Source organism: Rhagoletis zephyria, unplaced genomic scaffold (assembly GCF_001687245.7).
Source record: "Rhagoletis zephyria isolate East Lansing unplaced genomic scaffold, Rhagoletis_zephyria_1.1 Rzeph_scaffold_00036, whole genome shotgun sequence".
Classification (NCBI taxonomy): Eukaryota; Metazoa; Arthropoda; class Insecta; order Diptera; family Tephritidae; genus Rhagoletis; species Rhagoletis zephyria.
The window spans coordinates 273,894-295,471 of record NW_016157120.1 but is presented as its reverse complement, the minus strand read 5'-3'; the positions used below and the strand labels follow the sequence as shown (position 1 = coordinate 295,471).

The window sequence follows — 21,578 nt, the reverse complement described above, 5'->3', positions numbered from 1 at the left end:
ATACAATTGTTGTAGCTAAATAAATTAAAGTGTTCACACACAAAGCTTTTTCAGAAGCGCTTTGGAGCCGAAAGCAAAGTAGCTTTTGATTTTAAATTTTCTAATCGATTTTTCAGCTTCATCGTCATCAAGGAGAAGAAAAAATTAAAATAATTAAATCTTTTGGAGCTGTTTCTATGTACATATATAAATATTCAAAAACTTCTAATGATTTTATTGTGGTTTATGTAGGCCTTTATTGCTACAAGCTTCTTGAGCTTGCGTGGAGACTAAGGACCGATTGCGTATGGAAAAAATTTTGAATTTCTTTGAGAATACAAAAAAGCAACCTATCTGCCAAATAAAAAAAATTACGCACTCAACCACCTGCAGGTAATGAAGCTCATAACTCATTAGAAGGTATATCTTGCTTTTATCAAGTGCTGCTTTATCTTCGAGCGCTGTATCATTTGCTTTCGTGTTTTTTAAAAGTAATAGCAATTTCTTTTTCATTTCATTTTAGTAAAAAAAAAATTGGCTCGAAAAAGGTAAGATGAAAGAAAAAAGTAAAATAGCTTTGTAGGAAAACAAAGTAAATTACAAAGCCTAGAAACGAGCCACTCGTTTTGGGCAATTGTCAAGTTTCCTTTTCACTTATTACCAACAAATATATGTATGTGTGCCTTCTCCTTTGCCCTTATTGCGCCGATGCTTCGTAAATATTGCAATTTTTACCAGAACAAGTAATTTTTAGCAAAAAAAAAACCGACTTCAACTCCCATATAAAAAAAATATATATATATATATATCTCATGATCCACTGATCGGATCTCAACCAGATTAGTATGGGACCACCTCTGAGACACTACCTTTCCGATGCAAAAAGAATTATCGAAATCGGTTGACGTGGTCCAAAGTTATGCGGTNGGTAACATACAAAAAAAAAAAAAAAAAAAAATATTCCGATGAACTGATAACCTCCTCTTTTTTTGGAAGTCGGTTAAAAAGAGGAAGAAGTGCTTGCAACCTTTCACTAACATACACCGATTTTTACATGCTGGCAATTAAACGACAAGACTGTTGATTAAAAATACTCAGTATATACATATGTACTTACATACTATGTATGTATGTATATCAGTAAAAGAAGAAATCTTTGCTATATTCCTCTGCCTGTACAAATGTGCTCATGTGCATGCGAAATTTTGTGTTTGATGTTGCAAGCAATAAAAGCGAAAATAGCAAGTAGAAAATTGTTGAGTCTAAAAAATGTTGGCAAGTTAAAGCCAGCAACTGATGCTTTGCCCTTAATTAGTCAACTGAAAGATATGCATGTATGTATGTATGTAGGCCTAATAGATGGAGACTTTTCAAATTTAGTTGTTGAATGCTTGAGTGGCGAAATTGAAATGCGCAAATTGCCTTCATCTATTAGGGACAATTTATGTGGAAATTGAGAAAAGCTAGGTAAAGGAATATGTGCGGATCTTTTCATGCGTAGTAAAAGATACCAATTAAGTTTTCTTGGGAAAAAAGAATGAGAAATGAGTAAAAAGTTAGCTTTTGCTGCTCAGTGAGTGTGCAAAATGAAAAAATTATATATTCGGAAAATATGCACATACTTACTACCGTTCTATAAAGCTACATAGGCAGATACATACATATGTATGTATGCATAAGGGTTGATAGAGGTACCTGAGTTTAGAGGCAGTTTTTCTGTTTAGTTTTTTAAGAGTGGATATGCATTTTTACAAACCAGAAACAAAATTCGCATTCGCTTGAGAGCACACTCCACAAAGTTCATTTTCCTGCGCCATATATCGCTTCTGTGGAGAGTGCTGACATCAGCCCGGGCTTCATCGCGTTCAACAATCAGTAAATCATTGAAACAGTAGACTATCTAACTCAATACTTTGAAACTCTTGATCTCTATAAATGTGATTGTAGTCATGGTCTCATTCCAGCTGAAGTGATTTATTGCTAATTGTGCTAATATCTCAGCTCGTAGCGAAACTTAGTAGGTGTATATCCTAGAGTGATCCTAGCTAATGGCCTTCAGCTACCGCAGTAAGAATTCAACCTCATGAATCGCTTAGAGACGGTGCCCAGTTGAAGCCAAGAAATTTTTATCTTGAGTTTGAGTTTTCTTAGTTTTAGATCTTCCCTTTATCGTCTTTGGTCCACTTGAGAACACAAGCTTTGCAGCCTTCTATGACAAGGTTTCCGTCCGGCAATCGCTGAGCTGAAATGCAATCGCAAAAATGCTTTGGAGTGTAACACCTCTTCAAGGATGCCTTTACGAGCCAGCCCATTGGCAATGTTGTTGTCTAAAATGCTACTGGAACTTTGTCTCAAACGGGGCTTACTGATGAAGAGTTGAGATGTTGCCGAGAAGGCAGTAATGACCCTCCATTATTTTTTTTTTTAATTAAATTCGAATGTAAAATTAGTCGAGCGCTATTCGAGTCGACTTTTATGGCAGCTATAGTCGAATCAACAAGGTCTTGAACGATATGCTCAAATATTCGAACATTCAAAAATTTACAAAAGCTACTCTTTCTTTTATGTCTTTGAGTGTTTACAGAGCTTAAGAGTGCTTAAAAGTTTAACACGCATAATTTTTTAAATAAACTTCACCCAGGATCTCACAGAAAAATGCTGAGCTTAGTTCTAATGGATTTTTTCCGGCACTTGGACCCAAGCACAGTTAAAGAAGTTACTTAAAATGCATATCCGAATTTTCGAACATTCCAGTATTATCTCAATGAGTACTTGTTAGCACCTTTTAGAACTTTTTCTGAGTTAAATGATGCTTTAAAGCTATTTTCGAAATTTCGAACATTAAAAAATTTGCTCTTGGAGTGTTTGCTGAGCTTGAAAGTAATGTTGCAGACATTAAACAATTTACACAAAAGGATGATTTCTCTCCCTCAAAGTTCTAGGTTTCTAACAATAAAAATTGACCCCATGGGTTGTTTGCAGCCATTTTATTGGTGTTTGGTGAGGTAAAAGGTGCCATAAGGCAATCATCAAAATTTCAAACGTTAAAAAAGTTGCTCATTGTAATTATTGTTACCTCGTTAACGGTTTTGTGAGCCAAAAGTGACTTTGAAGCTATGTATGTTTACTCGAAACTTTGAAAATTAAAAAAAATTCTCCTTTCGCGGCGTTTCGCTGAGTCACTACTAGAAAGCTATGTTCGACATTTTGGACATTCAAATTTTTTCTTAATAAGGTATTTTTGTACTTATTTGAATGTTTGAATTTAGAATATTAAAAAATTTGCTGAAGCAAAGTTAAAAACAGCAAATCTTGGAAATTTCGAACATTAAAAAAGTCGCTCAGAGGGTAATTTTTGTTACTATGTATGCTCGAAAATTTGAACATTAAAAAATTTGTGGAGCTAAAAGCTATTCGAAAACAACATATGTTTGAAAAAAGTGTACGTTTTCAGTACTTTGCGTGTTTGCTGAGGTAAAAGGTACTTGAAAGCTTGTTCGAAATTTAAAACATGAAAAGATGCTCGCCAAAGTGTACCTCTTCAATGCTTTGCGTGTTGGTTATTTTAAAAACCACTTTAACGCTATGTTCGAAATTTCGAACATTGAAAGATTCTACTCAAAGTATACTCCTTCAGTGCTTTGAGCGTTGGTTGAGGTAAAAAGAAAATATTAAAGGCTGTGTTCGAAATTTCGAACATTCATAAATTCGATGCAAAACTTGCTAGTTGCTCTTAAAATTAACTCTGAAGCTTTCATAGTTCAATTGCTAAAAATTTACAAATATTCGAAACTCGAATATTCAAATAATAAGACATTTGTCAGTCTCTTCTAGCCATTTAGCATTATAGAATTCCTACTCGATTGACATGTCCACTAAAAAATTTGGGGTACTTTCGAGCGTCCAAAGCTTTTGTATTTATTTTCGCTAACTAATTTGCTCTTCTTCAAACTCTTTTAAAGTTTGTCAAAGGACATAGTTGCAGCTTCCTTCGTATTTTATCTTTTGTTTTCATTTCCTCTATTCAACACCTCATCGTTTCACTGCTCTGAACTAGCGCCTGAGCACCTAAGTTCCTAAACATTCAGCGTCGTACAAAAGTGTCCATAGTGCGACAATTTCCGTCAATTTCCAAAGTAAATTTACATTTAATTTTAGTGATGTAAACTTTTCGCCAAATCATTTGCAAGCGCAAATACTTGAGTTAAGGTGCTGCAGCGAATGCCCTTTTGCGATTACTTCAACGCAAGCCACGCGCTAATGATGACGACGGCAAATACTTTAGTTGTTAAATAGAGGAATTGAAGAGGGAGCTTAAAATTTCATCCAACGCGGGCTATTGTTTTTCATAATAAGCGTAAGCCAGGCAGTGAGCTAATACAACTGGTTGGGTGTGTCGGCAGGAGTGTGGTGAGCGGTTAGGCGTGCAGCAGTCAAGCGGCTAAGCAGCCAGTTTATGCTCATCACAGCCGAGTTGACAACTAGTAGTTATTTACTATTTTTGTGTACACTTCATTACGGTACTTTGGCATTATTTTGAAAATGCTTCTGGTTGTACGTAGGTGTCTTATTTTTATACTACTATCTAAGAGTACCTTACACCGGACTTTGTGGCTGTAATGGACGCGAGCATCCTGTCGCACCAAAATGCGCTGTCAAACTTTAATGCTTATTAACAATGCGCTGAGCCAAATAAGCCACGAGGCATTTGCCGTGTATTTATAGTTAAGCTTTCTGTTGTTGAAGCTGTCGATTAACTGCCACTTTGCCGCCTGGGTGCGAGGCATATTGAAAGCGGTCACTTGAAATGTCTTAATGTCGATTTGACTTACGTTTGCCATTTATGGTTAGCCTATGAATGTGCTAATCCATTGTTATTGCTGTTGATGGTTGTGCTGACTACACTGGTGCTTAGTTATGCTTACTCTTTACTCGCTGCCGCTGCTGTCTATGTATTTGAACTGTGTGTCGTGTCGCTCAAACGCCTAGGGCCATTTCCTGCGCTTACCTTGCAGATTTCTCCATTTACGGTATTCATTACACTACATAGCTGTCATTAATGCTAGCTGTTATTATCTGCACACTCGAATCAATTCGAGCGAATGCGGCTCAAGTGTGTCATAGGCAGACGGCAGCTGGCATTTTATCTGTGCAGAGGGGTGCATGTACATATGTGTGTGCCTGCTGTTTGTGTGTCGTTATGAGTGCCACCTGAGCAGATGAGCCTTTCGAATGTTTTGTTGTACATTTTGCGGACGAGTAAGCCGACAGGGAATATGACGTGCATATGCATATCGGAAGCAATGGCGGAAACTTGCTTGGGGTAGCATAATCTTGCGCCAAGGAACAATTGCTTACATGGTTTTATTTTAGCTACGTAAGCTATGCTTCAAATTTCGAAAAATAGAGATGGTCCCTAATGAATAGTGCCTCTGTTACCCCTTTGAATGTATGCTGACGAAAAAAGCTCTTTCAAAACTATTTATGTTCGAAATTTGCCAGCTCTGGGCCTAGTTCAAATATGTTTTTTTTTCCCATAAAACCAAATCCACTCTAAGAAAGTACTCAAAATATATGTTCGAATTTTCGAATATTAAAAAATTTTCTCAAATACATGTTTATACCACTTTAGTTAAGTGTTTGCTAAGAGAAGAGGTATAGAAAAACTATGTTCGAAATTTCGAACATTAAAAAAGATGGTCAAATGGTAACTTTTTACCCATTTGAGTGTTTTCTAAGGCTAAAGCAAAAGCTCTGCTCAAAATTTCAAACTAAAAAAATTCTAAATTTCGAAAAATTAAAGTTACGAAATTTCAAACATTAAAAGATTTCCCTTTAAGCGTACTTATTATTAAATTTCAGTTCACTGTGAGTTTTGGTTCGGAAATAGATAACAGAGGGTTTGTTAATTTGAAGAAACCATATTCATCTCCAGCGACTATGGATTTTTCTTCGGAATGGTGTTGAGGAATATCTCATCCAGTCCCTACTCCCTCACCAAAGACGTTGGGCTTTGTGATTTTTGCCTGTTTTCTCCATATTGGATCGAATTTGAGGAAAAAGTGCTTGAATCGATAAATTAAATACCGAGTTTGTACAGTTGAGTTTTTAATCTGCAAGACCTGTTCTAAATAGTACCTTAGTGTGCAGGGTTTGGAACCCACCGCGTCAAAATGCGGTCCAATGGAAAAGATCAACAAGCTGAGGGTGGGCAGAAAGTGGATGACCTCTTCCGCGTTGGAAAGACGAGGTGCAGAGGAACCTAGCTTCACTCGGTTTTCTCTAATTTGCGCCAGCAAGCGAGAAGGAAGAACGATTGGCAAACGTTCCTTAAGAAAATGATTATGATAACCAGGGCTTAATGAGCTCAACTTCGTTTTATACAAAAAAATCCGTTTATATTTTTTCTTTGTATGCTCTTTGTTCAGCAGAAACCTTTATGCTCACCATTGCATTGAACAATTTCATTTCCCAAAAATAAACGAAAATTTTTGGGCGCTCATTCTTTAGCGCACTTCCCAGAAACTAAGTTCACTAAAAAAAACCGCTGCCATCGTCCGCCATCTGTTATGCCTTTTAATGATAAACAAAATACGCTGCGGCTTAATTATGCAACACTCATTAAAATCACGCACCGAAAAAAGTCCACACAACTGTGTGCCTTTCAAAAGCTACGCTCAAGAAGGAAGTAAAAATGTGCCTTGCATGCAAATGGAAATGGCAGAGAGAGGGAGAGAGGGAGAGAGGAAGAGTGTCTAAGCTGACAATATGTCAACATATTTCTGTCATATTTTCCGTCAACTATTTAAATGAGTTAGGCATTTCAATTTTTCTTTTAAATAATTTCATTCCATTTTTAATTTTATTTTTACTTTTATTTACTTGATCCTTTTCATTCGTCTGGCTTTAGAGTCTTAGTAGCTTTTTTACTGTTGCATGGTTGCGAACTATCGCTTTTATGTGACATTCAATTGCAAATGAACCTGGCAGCCTTAGATATAAAATATAATAAACTCACTGACGCTGAAGATATAGCGACTGACGGTTACAATAGCCACAGTGGCTTTGAAAGGATTGCCGGTTTTCAAAAGGATAAAGCAACGGAAGCATTTAAAAGCTTAGTGAGGCAGCAATGAAAGAGCAGTTTCTCATTAAATTTGACAGCGGCTTCGTTTTTGGCTGAAAAAGAGTTGAAGCGGTGGAAATGATTGAAAAAGTTTGAATTTAAAAAATTTTATGCAAGCAGAAAACAGGAGATATTTGGGAAAACTATGGGAGGTAGAGAAAATAAGAATAAATTAAAGTGTAGCGAATGTTGAGATTAGGCGAAGAACAGCAATGGAAGAATGAGGAAGAAGAAAATGCAAAATGCTTTTTCAGAGATCTGGGGATTAGTCTGTGGACAAGCATAGAGTTATTGAAGCGCTTTAGCTTCCCACTGATGTCTAGTCATTCTTTCAAAATAACCATTGTTCGCGAGAAAGAATCGCGGCATTCAAAAGGAGATCGAACACCAAGAATCTACACCAGTCCAGTGACGAATATTTTTAGCGAAGCCTCTCCTATCCGGTCCGCTGGTAAAGGTGGAATTATCTTAGCATTGGGGTCTGCTGTGGCTGACTGTTTCTCTTTTACTATTTAACGCCAAAAGGCATCGACTTAGTTCACGACCAAGGAAACATTTTAAAACTAATAAAAAACTTAGTCGAGGATCCGAGAACAAGTAGAAATGTCCGGGCACCGCAGAGATGCCGCCAAGGGTATATATACAGCCAATATCTTCGGTTATGGAACTGGCAAGTATGTCGGAAAACTTACATGTTAGCCGCGAAACAAAAAATTCTTGATGCCAGTTCGAATACGATTCCGGGTGTAGTGGCATCTGTAACCTTGGTGGCCTTTGGGGGACAATTGCAGTCGTTAGGATCCATACCCACCCACCCAGCAATTCATCGTTTTTTTTTGGCGAGGAGAGAGGAACGAAACTCAACCTCTGCCATAATTGTGGCCCTAGAGCAAGAAAAGGAGGACCGCCGAGCTGTGAAGCCGATTTTACGGATCTGATATCAGATTCCACAAAAACTTTGGCGGCAAGCCAATAGAAGACGCACAGAAGGAGTTGTTGTAGTGGGTATTCTTGACGATCATCTGAAACGGAAATTCCGAAAGTCCAAGCCCAAGCCCAGAGAGACATGGACGACCAGCAGATAATACCATTCGGAGTTTAGTTAAGAGAGGTTCTTCCATTTTTGGTCACCCTCACCCTTCGTGGGATCCCAATCAGCTGCAGTGCGGTCGGTAGAGACCAATTGGTTCTAGATATAGACTCAGAAAAAAGTCAGCCAAATATATTCCTCTCAACACATGATTTGGTAACTATAAACAAATAATGTAACTATAACCAAATCATGTGTTGATAAAAACATATTTAGTTGACGTAACTAAACTTTTTTCTCAGTGTAGTGCACATGTGGAAGAAGGTTTATCCACTCTAGTTCGCCTCTTCCACACGAACAAGTATATAATTACTTAGTAAGAATCCAGCGCAACCGACCGTTTGCGAAGGAAGAGTATACCGAGCTCGTGTTAAGCTTACCAACGACAAAAGGGGAAAACTTATAAGTAGCCCATTTCTGGGCTGCAAGAATTTGTGACTCCTGCAGGTCGCGGACTAGGCTATGCGTCTAATGAGAACTCTTACCTGCTGAGGCCATTCTGGAGTTCTACGACCTATCAACAACGTATTTCATATCCAACAAATTTTTTTACTTTACCTCAGGAGCTCATTTTCTCCGCCGTTAAATTAATTTACGAATAGATCTTTCAATTCATCACAATTATTTGTTAAATTTCAATGATTTCTATATTTGTTTTCACACCAAGAACAAAGAAAAAAGGTAAGAGCGCAATAAAAATTCCTCACTGCCCATTAGAGTTAATGAAAATTTCGTGTAATTTGCTTGTAATTGCTCAGCACTTACAGGACTGCCATTTACAGTTCACTCTTACATCAACGCTTCGTCAGCTTCTTCAGTACGAAAAATCTGTGGGCCAAAGCCTTGGTGGCAGCTGGCGTCACCAGCAGTGACACTCAGTGTCAACAAGTACCCCACTACCCGGCCATTTTTTAAAAGTTTTTAAGCTAAATTTGTCACTTGTTTTGTTTTTTCTTTCTTTTTTCTCCCTCTGTTTTTTTTAAATTTATTTTTTGCTCTTTTCGAAACATTGAGCTGCTTTTAATGCAGTGCATTATTCACTTAGCTGTTGTTTGCTGCTTTTTTTGTAGTCCACGTAACCATCACCTTTGGTAATTTTATATCATTTGTCAAGTAAATGACTTCGGGTGAAGCGTAGTGATAAGAAGTGACGTGATTGGAGACAAAGCGGAAGCACGCAGTACGTAAAAGTATATAAAGAATAAAATATAAGGTGCTACTCTTACGAAGTACGCATTAATAATTAATTGGCAGGTGCGAATTGAAAAATAAACACGTTAAATTTTCCCAAGGTTTCTATTCAGGTCAAAATGTTGAATTCGTTGTATAAGCCAATGAAGCGACCCATGTCCCTAAAAAGTTGCCTAAGGATTAGGAGCCGCTTTCAATTATTTGTATTGGCTATAGCGGAGATTGAAGCAAATAAAACAACGCCATTTGAGAAGTGCAATTGACGCAGACATCTTATGTTGCATTCTTTTAGGCATGCACGCTCTTGGCTCTGTTAAGCTATAACAGCATACAGCGCTGGACATAACATACTAAGCTGGTAGTAGCTAGTGAAAAAGTTACAAAAAAAGTGGCACAAATCCATGAACTTTTATTAGGATAAGTCTATCTGCATCTGTCTGAATATAGTATATTAATTTTAAGGTTATTGCTGCAGCTACTTAAATTCGAGTCGAAACTTAAGTATTTACGCAATAAAGAGTTTCTTTGAGAAAGGTACCCTTATAAGCATGTAAATTAATTATTTACCGGCATGTGTAGCTAAAAATAAACCCAGCCAACAGCGGAAAATGTCAATTTCGTAGCACAAATCGAATTTATTACGCAAGCCAACATGTCACCGAAGCGCACTCATTTATCCGTAGCAAAGGCTATGGGTAGTCAAATTGCGAACGCAAAAACTTAAAGAAGGCGAAAGAAATTTTAAAGTATATAGCTGAAAGGCTTTTGAGAAAGTGAAGTAAGGGTTAAAATTCATATCTGAGCAAAATAGTTTGTTCGGATATGGAAAGTAAAATTTGCGGAAAAAATATTTTATTACCAATGTAAAAGTCTGCAAAATAGCTAAGAATTATAAATATTTTGCCTGGAAGTATGCAAGGTTTTTTATACCTTTAATTTCTATTATTTTTTTCATCCTAAAATTCTGTGATGACGAATAATAGTCAAACATCGCCTAGAACTGTGCTGCTAAAATTAGTTTTTAATAAAAAAGTATTAAATTTTTGTGCACTTTTAAATCGCCTAAAATGCAGTTTTTGCGGCATAGTTTTAGGCATAAACATTAACTTTTTGTTTCGGTTTTGCAACGTAGAAAAACAAACGTTACATACCTCAAGGCAAAATGTTTATTATTCTTAGATATTTCGCTCTCTATTGACTTTTACGTTAATTAAATAGAAATTTATGTTCGAACAAATTATTTCGCTCAGATATCAATTTTAACCCTTTTTTATCTTTTTTTTTAAAGCCTGCAGGCATCAAATATAAAAAATTTTCGTTCATAAAAGAAAATTCTGACCTGAAAATGCAAAAAGCTTTGGTACTTTTCCACCGTAACCCAAAGGCAATAGGCAATGAATAGCAATTGCATCGCTCGCAGCCGGCGACCCGAAGTTTGTTGTACTGTGTACTAGTAAACTGATATGCCACCAAAGACATACAGTGCAGCTTACATATGTACAGACGTATATAAAATTTATAAAAGCGTATACAGTGTGCGCGTTAACTAGGATTTTGTAAGGTAAGCCCTTGGGAACATAACACAACTAGTATTGCATACTGCTAGGCGCAAGCAATGACTTTGAACTAAGTATTGAATATCTGCAAAGAAAGAGTTGGTAGTGGCATGTGTAGAGCTATATATAGTAAGCAAATATGTACGGCTGTTTGCTTGTAAGTATGTGTGTATGTTTGCGGTCATATATTTATGCAAATTTATGCAAAGTAGAAAAGGATATTATTTTCTCTTGCCATACTTTGTGGCGACAACAGCAATGAGATATTGATACTTATGGGTTAATACATACTCACATATGTATATATATACAAATATTCCAGCAACAAGGCGGCAAATTTTCGATAAGGACCAGTACTTCCAAAAAAATAAAATTTTTGATTTTTGTTTATTTTTCTTTATTACGAAAAAGTATTTATGAAGTGCAGAAGGAAATCGTATTTAAACGAAAAAACCTCCAAATATAAATCGACTAGTCCAAATCCAGATAATAAAGATTAATTACCACATTAAGACTATCTTACGGTCGTGAAGTGGACACGCAAATGTTAAAAATTACAGTTGGTCTAGTACTGGTAACAATAGAGACTATTCGAGGTCTAACCTAGTGCGGGCTCGAATTGTTGCAGGGCATATTTGTATACAATTTTGTATACATGTATGTATATACATATGGATGTGTGAATCTATGCTTGCAGATGTGTGTGTATAAGTTATTGAGATTACGTTCACCGCAAATGAGCTACGAAAATGTGTTACTGTTTCCATGTACATACATTACACCGTACCTTCTTACAAGCAGTCAAAAAAGTCGCCGTATACCCCAGATTTTAAAGTATTTATGCAAGGCAATTTCGAAAAAATTGACTTTTCCGCACTTTCATTAGTTACGTACCTTCGTAAAATTTGAGGTAAATGATTTTTGGAACAAAAAACAAAATTGTCAAAAGCACCGATATATCACATTTTATGATACGACTGTAAATACCGAAGAACACGCAAGGGGATTCCGCATAAGTGGAATTACGGGCCTGACAATTCCGGGGACCCTTGTCAATGCCCGCCAGTCCATGAGCTGAGTAAAAGTTGAACTGGCAGTAGTTTCGGCGACAACGTCCGACCAGACACTTAATTCTGGTACCACGGGAAACAGGAGCTGCCCGATTTTACTCGGCCCGAGTTCTTGGGTACGACACCTTGGAGAGTATCGTGGTGGCTGTGGTTTAGCACCCGAATGCGGGTGGAACCGTCCGTGGTGGGTTTGATGTGGAGTTGCATTCCAGCCGGGCGCCGGACCCAAAGTACCGCAGAGGCTTTGAATAGGCTTCGAGCTCTACCAAGGTGGTTGATGTGTCTACTACGCACTGAAATGCATGCATAACGGGGCGCTGATCAACGAATTTCATCCGCTGTGCTTTTGAGCGCAGTGGGATTAGGCCGTTGTCGATTGGTACCCACGTAAAACATCGACAGACGCTATTAATAACGAAGATATGACGAAGAATTTAAAACAGATAACTCCTACGATCGACAAAAAAAAATCGAAATTGCCTTGCAAAAATATTTATATAAGATAAAATTTTTGTGGTACGTTCTAATGTACATATTTAGCTGCTGTTTGTGACGTTGGATTCAAGAAAATGGCGTGAATAGCATAGAATTTCAGTAAGCATGTGTGGATGTTACATATGTACAAGTGTACGTACATACGTAGAATGTGAGAATCTCCATCTTGAGCCAGCGAATACCTTTGACATTCAACCGCTTGCTTTTGCTCTCTAAAATATGCAATGCAATAAATTCGCTTGTCATGTTAGCGTTGGCGTATTTTCTTCACACGTTCCACAGGCATATCTATCTATGCTTTCTAGAATGTAACTACATACCATTGTGTGACTCTGTGATAGCCAGGAAGCTGTCTCGTGCAAATTTGCCAATTTTTCACACATGCTATTCGCTATTCATATATGTACATTCGGAGTTATGCGATCAGCCAACCCTTTCGTTTTCCTATTCATATTCATGAAATTTTCATTGTTATTGCATTTATGTATGTCCCTCATTGAAAGTGTGAGTGCAAGTAGAAAATAGAAAATAGAAAAATGCCAAATGACTGTCATTTGCTGTGCACAATGATATGAAAAAAAGAATTATGTTTTCAAGTAACCGTAAAATATTGTATGTGAATACTTTGTATTGGACTACCACACAAATTCATCGAAAAATTTAATATCAATTTTTTAAAGCGGTATATCGATGGCTGAGTGGAAGATCGACCTATCTCGGCAGCCAGTTCGAAAACGCTCTATCTCAAAAAACTTTTCAAGAACGCCCTATTTCAGAATTTGTTTCAAAGACGCCCTATCTCAGCTGCCGATTCAAAAACGCTCTATATCAGCATATTTTCAATACATTTTGAAGTGGGATAGGGCGTTTTTGAACCGAATTTCAAGATAGGGTGTTTTTCAATTAAATTCTGAAATAGGGCGTTCTTGAAAAGTTTTTTGAGATAGAGCGTTTTCGAACTGGCTGCCGAGATAGGTCGATCTTCCACTCAGGCATCGATATGTACATTAGATTGTCCCAAAAAACCCAAGTTATTTTTTTTAACTTTAAGTTTTTTTTTATTGGTTTTGAGTTAAAAATTATTCGAATAAAATTTATGAACGGCAAACCGTGGCGACTTTCACTCAAAGTCATTTTATTTCTACTTCCTACAGTATTGGGCCATAATATTTAGTAAATATGAATTTTTAATTTTTTACCAGGTGGTCAGATTTTTTTCCAAAGGACCATAACTTTTAATATCTTTTCAAAAGTTGACATAAACTATGGATATATGGGTATCAATTGAAGGAAGGAATCGAAATAAGATTAATTATGACTTTTGTTTTCAATTATGCTTTAGAAACATGTCAAAATTATCCTTTAATAATATTATCCTTTAAGATTTTTAATTTCGAATGCATTTTGAATCAACTTAGTTTAGTTTAAAGTCCATGAATTTCTTTAAAGATATTAGAGTATAAGAATTTCAAAGGATATTTTTAAAATTCTTTTTTAATACTTGCACATTTGTTCCTTTATTCAAAAACAGCACATCAACAAAGGCAATAAAGAGTAAAAATTTGAAACGATATTTCGGATGTAGGATAATTGGATAAATTTAAATTTCTGTATGCCCAAAAATGGTTGCAATTTTAAGATGCGTAAATGATACAACAGAAAGAGCGGTCAAATTAATACAGCACTTTCACGGATTGATCACAGCTGAGGAAGAACAAAAACAATATTTGTGGTGTTGCGTACAAGAGCACAAGAAATAACTTCCGGATTGCAATAAGCAGGCCTTAAAAACCTTTTTTGGCATTCAGAAATTTGATAAATACCTTTTTTAATATTTAGAGTTGGGAAAATAAAAAGTAATGTGTGTATATATGTACATTAGACTGTCCCACGAATATATGGAAAACTATTTTTTTTTTCAAATTTTGATATTCATACCCTCTATGTTTGTGCTTCCTAGCCTAAATATTTGAAGTGTTATGGCCGTAGAATACTGACATCCCGCGTCGACTTTTAGTGGAAGTTTAAGTTATCAACTTGAATTGCGAAAATGCGAAAAATTCGATGTTTCTCATATTCAAAGGCATTTCTAGTAAATCATAATTAATGGAAAAAGTATAGTGGCTTTGAAAGGGTGCACGACAAGGCTGCAAAACGATAAGTTTTCTATCAGAATAATTTTTGTATATCCAGAAAATTTGCTATTGTAAATCAATTTTAATTGGTCTGACAGGGCGTATGATGAACATTAAATTATAAAATTAAACTTTTGTAACAAATTCTTTTCCTCCTTAAAAAAATGCCTTTGTCACGGTTTGCTCTATTACCACATTCACTTTGGAATAAAATATGTGAAGGAGACGATATTGCAGTTGTGGTAGTAGCTAAGCAACCAGGTAAGATCTTCGAACTAACTAGCCATGACCAATGGAAGGCTTGTAAGTTAACGGCTGGTTCAATTACACTTACCTTAGTTGAATGTTTTCATATCGAAGCTGTTCTTATCCCAGTCGACTATAGCCAAAACTATTAGAAAATTTATTCCACAGAAATCCATTCTAGGTCCGCACCGTGGAAAATGTATGCCACTAATCAACTTATTGGCGAAAGAGGGGCCCATATGTATTATTAGCAACATCGTATTTTAAGTGCGACTGAGCAGAAATGTCTGCTAGAAGTGGTATAATAACTGGTATAATCAAGCGAGTGGGATAACTTGGATTCTGGATTCTGGATAAGCCGCAGTTGAGTCGAGGCTGATTTCTAGGTAGGCCGAGTTTTGAGCAAGGCTATTTCAAATCTTACATGTACAGAAATACATAAGTATAATAGTGATCCGCATTGCAGTTGCTGTAATGTGGTTTTCGTGTGCCTATGGCTTGACACCAAAGCGATTGCTTGAAAGTAACAGTAGTGGAGATCTTTTTGCTTGAATCGCTAATAAAATAGATAATGAAAGGTGAAAGTGAATAGCGGTCAACCATTGACACAGTGGCTTCAATCTTGCTGAGTCACAAGAGTCAGGCGATAAGGCTTACAAACAGCAGCGATTAACCGCCATCTCCTTTCCACCAAATAATGCTTGACGGCAGTGCCTTTGGGCATCGTATCTTTGGTTTCAATGAGCCACTTGAAAATAACGCGAATTTCCAACGTAAAAAAAAACTATAAGGCGACTTTTAACCAAAGTTTTCAAGTTTGCACAGGAGGAGGGAGAGATACGTCTTTTGAAATTATATAAAGAACACTTCTCTTCACAAGGTTTTTGGTTTGCGGCACTCGTTGCGCATGCGATGAAGACAAACATATACCAATGAATATGGACCAAGCTCACATCCGTCCACTCAGTCAAGATGAGGTGAGAACAGAAACAATGCAATTTAAAAACAGAAAAGTCTTTGGACTCGACGGAACCGGCGCGACGCAGATTGGAACCTCAAAGTAATTTTCCCAATCTACAAGAAGAAAAATCCTTTTTTTGCTTTAATTACCGCGGAGGAGCCTTCTCATTATTGCAAATAATGTACAAACAACGATAATGTATAAAAGGCGGAAAACTTATTGTAGTTTGTAGCATGGCTTGTGTTTGGAAAACTCATAATTGACTAGGCGTTCGCAATTCGTTAAATCCCGAACAGAAACCTTAGACGTAGGTACACACTACCTTCCCACGATATGTCTAAATTTAACCTAGCGATGAATGGAAACAAAACAAAGCACCTCCTGGCAACAATAAAAGAGTCTTCGCGGATTTGGATATGTTAGGTGGCAATCCTGCGAGAGGAATGATTCTAGGAGTCTAATGCTTAACCTAGCGAAACTAGAAGAGCTTTGAAAAAAGGGCTGATTTGATTTCATCTCTTTTCAAAAAGCTGCGAGAATAGGAATCAATTGAACAAGACTGCTACCATGACGGAGAGATTGCCCTTGTTAATTCAAAAACCTTGAAATCTTGCAACGCTGAGGCGAATAGAAGACCATTTTGCCAGGAAGTAAGAGCCTACAGGTTGCAGGAACTCCCATACTCTACTTGCCATATGAGGGTGCCTGCCTTGCAAATTTGTTAGCCTTGCGGTTAGACCCCGATCTATCCGTTAATAAGTTTATCGGACCTCTGTCAAATAGGCTTCATTTGAGGAAATTGTGAAGAAAAGCATCCATTCGAAGCCTGCATCTACCAGTTTTCTCAAGCAAAGATGAGAAGTCTTAGGAGTCTTTCTGGAGAACTATTCTTCTTAAGGTGTATGGCCCTGTTTTTCTGGATGACTAGTAGAGAAGAAGATATAATGACGAATCGCACGAGTTGTCTAATGGAACATACATGGACAAAAATACAACGAATATGATAGCTTCGGTGTGTCGTATGCATGGATGATGGCGCTACGATGAAAACATCCTTCAAAATTGGTACCCACGTGTGGACAACGAAAATTGGAGCATCCGCGAGTTCAATGGAAGGAACAATTGGAGATGGACTGGTAGTTGAGTGCAAGAGAAAACTATCTTAACTTTATAGTCGACGTTTCGCTAACTTCCTTAGCTTTCTTCGAGAGGATTTCTTTATTAAAAATATCAACAAGGGCTTTTTAATATAGTTTTCCTTTTTGTATCCTTTTTTAACGATATGCTTCTGCATCACTTGACAAGTTCACAATGCTCCTGAAATGCAATCGAAAAATTTCAATTGTTGATCAGATATCCTTGTAGTCTGCATCCTCGACCTTTCACAATTTTCGTTTGCTTTAACGCTCACATTCAACCTATCATAGCACATCGTTATTCTATGCTCCTTTCCACCACGCCTTACTCCCTTACACGCTGGCGTCTTAACGCCAAGATCATAGCAAACTTTTCAACAAAGTTTGTGCTCTTTATTTTGCATAGAATTTTTTATTTTTATTTTGCGTTTCTGTGTAAAAATTTTCACTCTTGTTTTTTTTCCTTTTGCATTCATAATAAATTTTCTATTTCCTTTATTTCCTCCACACCATTGTTGTTAGTTCGCATATTGATTGTGCCTTATTGTTTGCTGCTTCGTTCGTCTTATTGACTCTGCTGGTAGATGGTTGGTTGGCTGGCTGCAAGCTAGCTGATTAATTTGACCTGATTCAAAGCAAGTGAAAATTTACTACTCACTCGCACGCACTCAGCATCAATACCCATTTATTTTAAATTTGAAATTCTTAGAGACGCAAATTGCTGTAAAAAATTGCATATTTCCGAATTGTGCACAATTGGGTTGCTATATAATATAATAGGGTGGAAAAGTTGAAATTCAATGCTGCTGCTTAGGGAAATAGCAAACTTAAAAACTTTTGTAGTTAGTCAGTCAGTATGAATTTAGTAAATAAAAATTTGAAATTATTTTGATAAAAAACTCTTGAGAAATACAATAGCCAGCAGTGCTGCCATTTTGGAGTTTTAGGGACTAGATTTTTTTATTTTAGCTCTTTTCTTAGCCCTTTTAAATATGAAATAGCTTTTGAGGCTCCAAAAATCAAAACTTAATTTTAAACATTTCTGCTGGTTGTGTGGACAAATACATTTTCAACTGAGAAAGTGATTATAGCAAAAATTGAAATTGGCCGCTTTCATTATTCATTCATATGCTTCACATTTTCGCTATAAAATGGACCTTTGTCCAAACTTTTTTCATTTTTGTTTTTTTTTTTACAACTGAAATAAGTGAATAAAAATGAACAATTTTCGAAAAACTTGAAAATTTGCTTATCTTTCGAATTTAAACGCCTGAAACTCAAAAAGTAGTATATGGGGCGTTCCATAACAAAATGGACGGGGGTCACACTCAACTTCGGTGTAAAATAAATTCATAACTCAAATTATTGTAGAGTGCACCCTATAATACTATACTTAAATATTGCGCAGTACTCAGAGCTGCCGTTGTGATTTTTTTAAATTTTTTTTTTTTTTTTTGAGATGGCATATTTTCAAAAACTAATTTTTTTTTATCAAAAAATTTGTATATGAAAAATTTTTCAAGAAAAAAAATTCAAAAATATTTCTTTTCATAGAGAGTTTGAATGTTTGCATGTGTGATTTTTTCTCATTTTTTTCCTTGCTCCGTTCTCGAGATATTTGAAAAACTATCAAATCGATTTGTTTTTGATTTTGCGCTGTAAAGTTTTTAAAAATGTATTAATCAAGCTCAAATTTCATATTTACTTATTATTTATATTTATCCATCAATCCTAAAAATTTGAAGCAAATCAAACACATGAAGTGTGAATCCCGTCCATTTTGGTATGGAACGCCCCATATATATATCTTTCGAAAGGTATCCAAGGAAGAATAGTTGTATTCGCTTTTTTGAAGTTTTTTGGCAATAACTGGAAAAGACCTAGAAAACATGTTTTTGCCTTTATCTCGATAATGCTTCTTTGGGAAAATAAATGGGACTTATTTTCATGTTTAGCGATCTTAAATTAGTCTTTTTACGAGTTTTAATGTTTAGAATAAACACTCTATGTGCCTATGTACCAAATAAAAAAAAAAAAAAAAATTGGAATATCGTTCTAAAATAAATAAAAAAAATCTTCAATCGAGGAATAATGAACCTAGCCCTTTGCTTAGCACTAAAGTTTTTTATTTAGCCCTTTCTTATAGAGATTCTAGTCCTAAATGGATATTAGTTTCTGGCAACACTGGTAGCCAGCCCAGGGCGTAAGTTTACTTACTACACGAATTCCCTGGTGCCTTCGTGCAGGCAAGACTCTCCGTTTGCCATATTGTGGATACGTGGAAGATATTCTGATTGTGCGGAGATCGACCTTAGAACCTTTCAAATCCATACTACTTCAAATTAATTTTATTTCCAACCTATGTGATACAGTAGGTCAAAAAAATGCGTTCCATACAAATTGATATTCCTTAATGCTCATATTGCGAAACGCCTGATGAGGGCACTATCGAAGGCGTCGAGCATGTTTTATAGCACTGCCCGAGATTTGATCTGGGTGGACACCATATTCGCTGCGTGTTTGGGGAAGACACTACATCAGAGAGTATAGTGGACCACGTGATAGAATCCACTTAAAAATAGGAAAGCAATGAACAATGCACTCACGTACATTTTGACTCAACTGAGAAGAGATGAACAGATAAAAGATCTATTACCAGGCGCGATTATTCCGTGTAAGTCCGAATTTCAGACGTTGTCCAAAAATTAGGAAAATGGAACAAAAATTCAACAAAATTTCAAGCTTTTTAATTTTATTCTCAAAATTTATGCATGTGAGAATGATGTTTCTCTTTCCCATTCAACTTAAGTATTAGAATTTTTAGAAATAAATTTTGGTATGCAATTTTATAGCGGATTAAATTTTAATATAATAAAATGCAAGTTTAAATACCTAGGGCTTACCGTTGATTTTTGGCAATTTTTTTGTTTGTTGATGGCGTTGCTTGATTCTACATAAAAAAAAATTACACTTATAAATACATAATGTTTTCAATAAATTATTCCCACTTTCGTCCAAAAGTTTAAAATGGTAAAGGACTGGTACAGTTCTCGGCAAAATTGATTAGCGAGAGATCCTTTTTTATAACTATGAGCATTCGTTTGTTCGTGTTACGTAACATTTTTGTAAAATTGTTGGACTGTTATCAACGAATTTCCAACAAATTTAATAATCATAATTTTTTGCGTACCGTTTTATTATGTTTGCTAATTGCATTCAATGACAGTTAAATGCGACAAGAAAAAATTCACTAACCAAACGAATAAATGAGTTTTTTATCTACTCATTCACTTCATTAAACACTTAATGGATTTCGATAATTTTTGTGTGGTTGCAGAATGAGAGCAAACAATTGTGTTAAATGTAAATAATTTGGTGCGATAAATTTTATCATGCTCAAAATTGATTTAATTAAGAGTTTTGTGCTTATATACCTTCAGTAGTTTTTTCTAATATGTTCAAATACTTGGATTTAAATAAGGAATTAGAGATATCTGCCACTAATTGCAAGCAACTAGCTAATTTAAATGCACCTAATGTAAATGTAATGTCCCAAAATTATATGGAACATTTTTTGTTGAAAATTTCGATATGCATACCCCCAATATTTGTACTTTTTGTCTAAATAACATTACATAGTAAATATATGAATAACGATAACCCGTACCGACTTTGGTTGAAGTTTAGCTAATAACTTGAATTAAGGCTACCAATTCGTCCATGAAAACTTTGGTAATGCACCAAATTCGATATGTTTGTAAGGGTGTATTACAAGGTTGTAAAACAATACTTTTTCTAGTAGAATATTTCCGTATGTCCTGAAAATTTGCGATAGTTAGATTTTTTTAATTGGCCTTTCTTATCTTATTCCCCAATACTGTACGGAGTATAGTGATGCCGTTTTATAGGGAAGTAAAATGAGTAAATTAAAAATGTATTCTGATAACTTTGACTGCAAGTCGGCACGGGTTGCCGTGGTCCGAATTTCATACAATTTTATTCGCCAATGAGAAAAAACTGCTACTATTTGCCCAGAGAATCAACTCGAGCGTACCTTTCCTGGCCCACTTATCCGCAACGCGAGTCCCTGCAATATCAATATAGTTTAACAGGCATTCGACTGCTTCCTTAATGTCAGCTCTGCCTGCGAAACGAAACAGTGATCTAGAAGCCCAAATTCAAGGCTGATGAATAGCGTCCTGAATAAAAGAACCATCCAACGACACTTCCGTCAAGCTTCGACACATTCGGGTAGATATTCACCAGTGTCATATTGCAACTACTGCTCAAAAACCAGTCCAAACACCCACGCAGATATTGAATAAGATCGAAGCTTCAGAATACATTTTTGTGTTTTCTAACAAGGGAAAATACAAACTCGTGCGATAATTTTTGCAAGGACGTGTTTAGATCAGTGATGCTCAAAACAACGCCCGCGGTCGGAACTTTTTAAAGCTCTCTGTAGATTTTATATCTGTGGTTTAGATCAGTGATGCTGGCTCAGAGAGAGCTTTTACTCTCTACGCGTCCATATAAAATCTATGCAGAGCTTTGAAGAGTTCCGCCCGCGGGCGCCGTTTTTGAGCATCACTG

At 36.2% G+C, this 21,578-nt stretch overlaps 1 protein-coding gene and 1 long non-coding RNA gene across 2 annotated transcripts in view; both read right to left on the bottom strand.

Annotated features, from left to right (window-relative positions):
• futsch (microtubule-associated protein futsch) overlaps nucleotides 1-21,578 on the bottom strand; it is a 221,540-nt gene that overhangs the window by 45,504 nt on the left and 154,458 nt on the right. The gene's annotated exons all lie outside the window — the stretch shown is intronic.
• On the bottom strand, nucleotides 11,908-21,459 carry LOC108365294 (uncharacterized). The gene is made up of 3 exons (XR_001847905.1): nucleotides 21,388-21,459; nucleotides 19,596-19,602; nucleotides 11,908-11,919 (listed from the first exon to the last, which is right to left on the bottom strand). It is a non-coding gene; the product is annotated as an uncharacterized LOC108365294 (long non-coding RNA).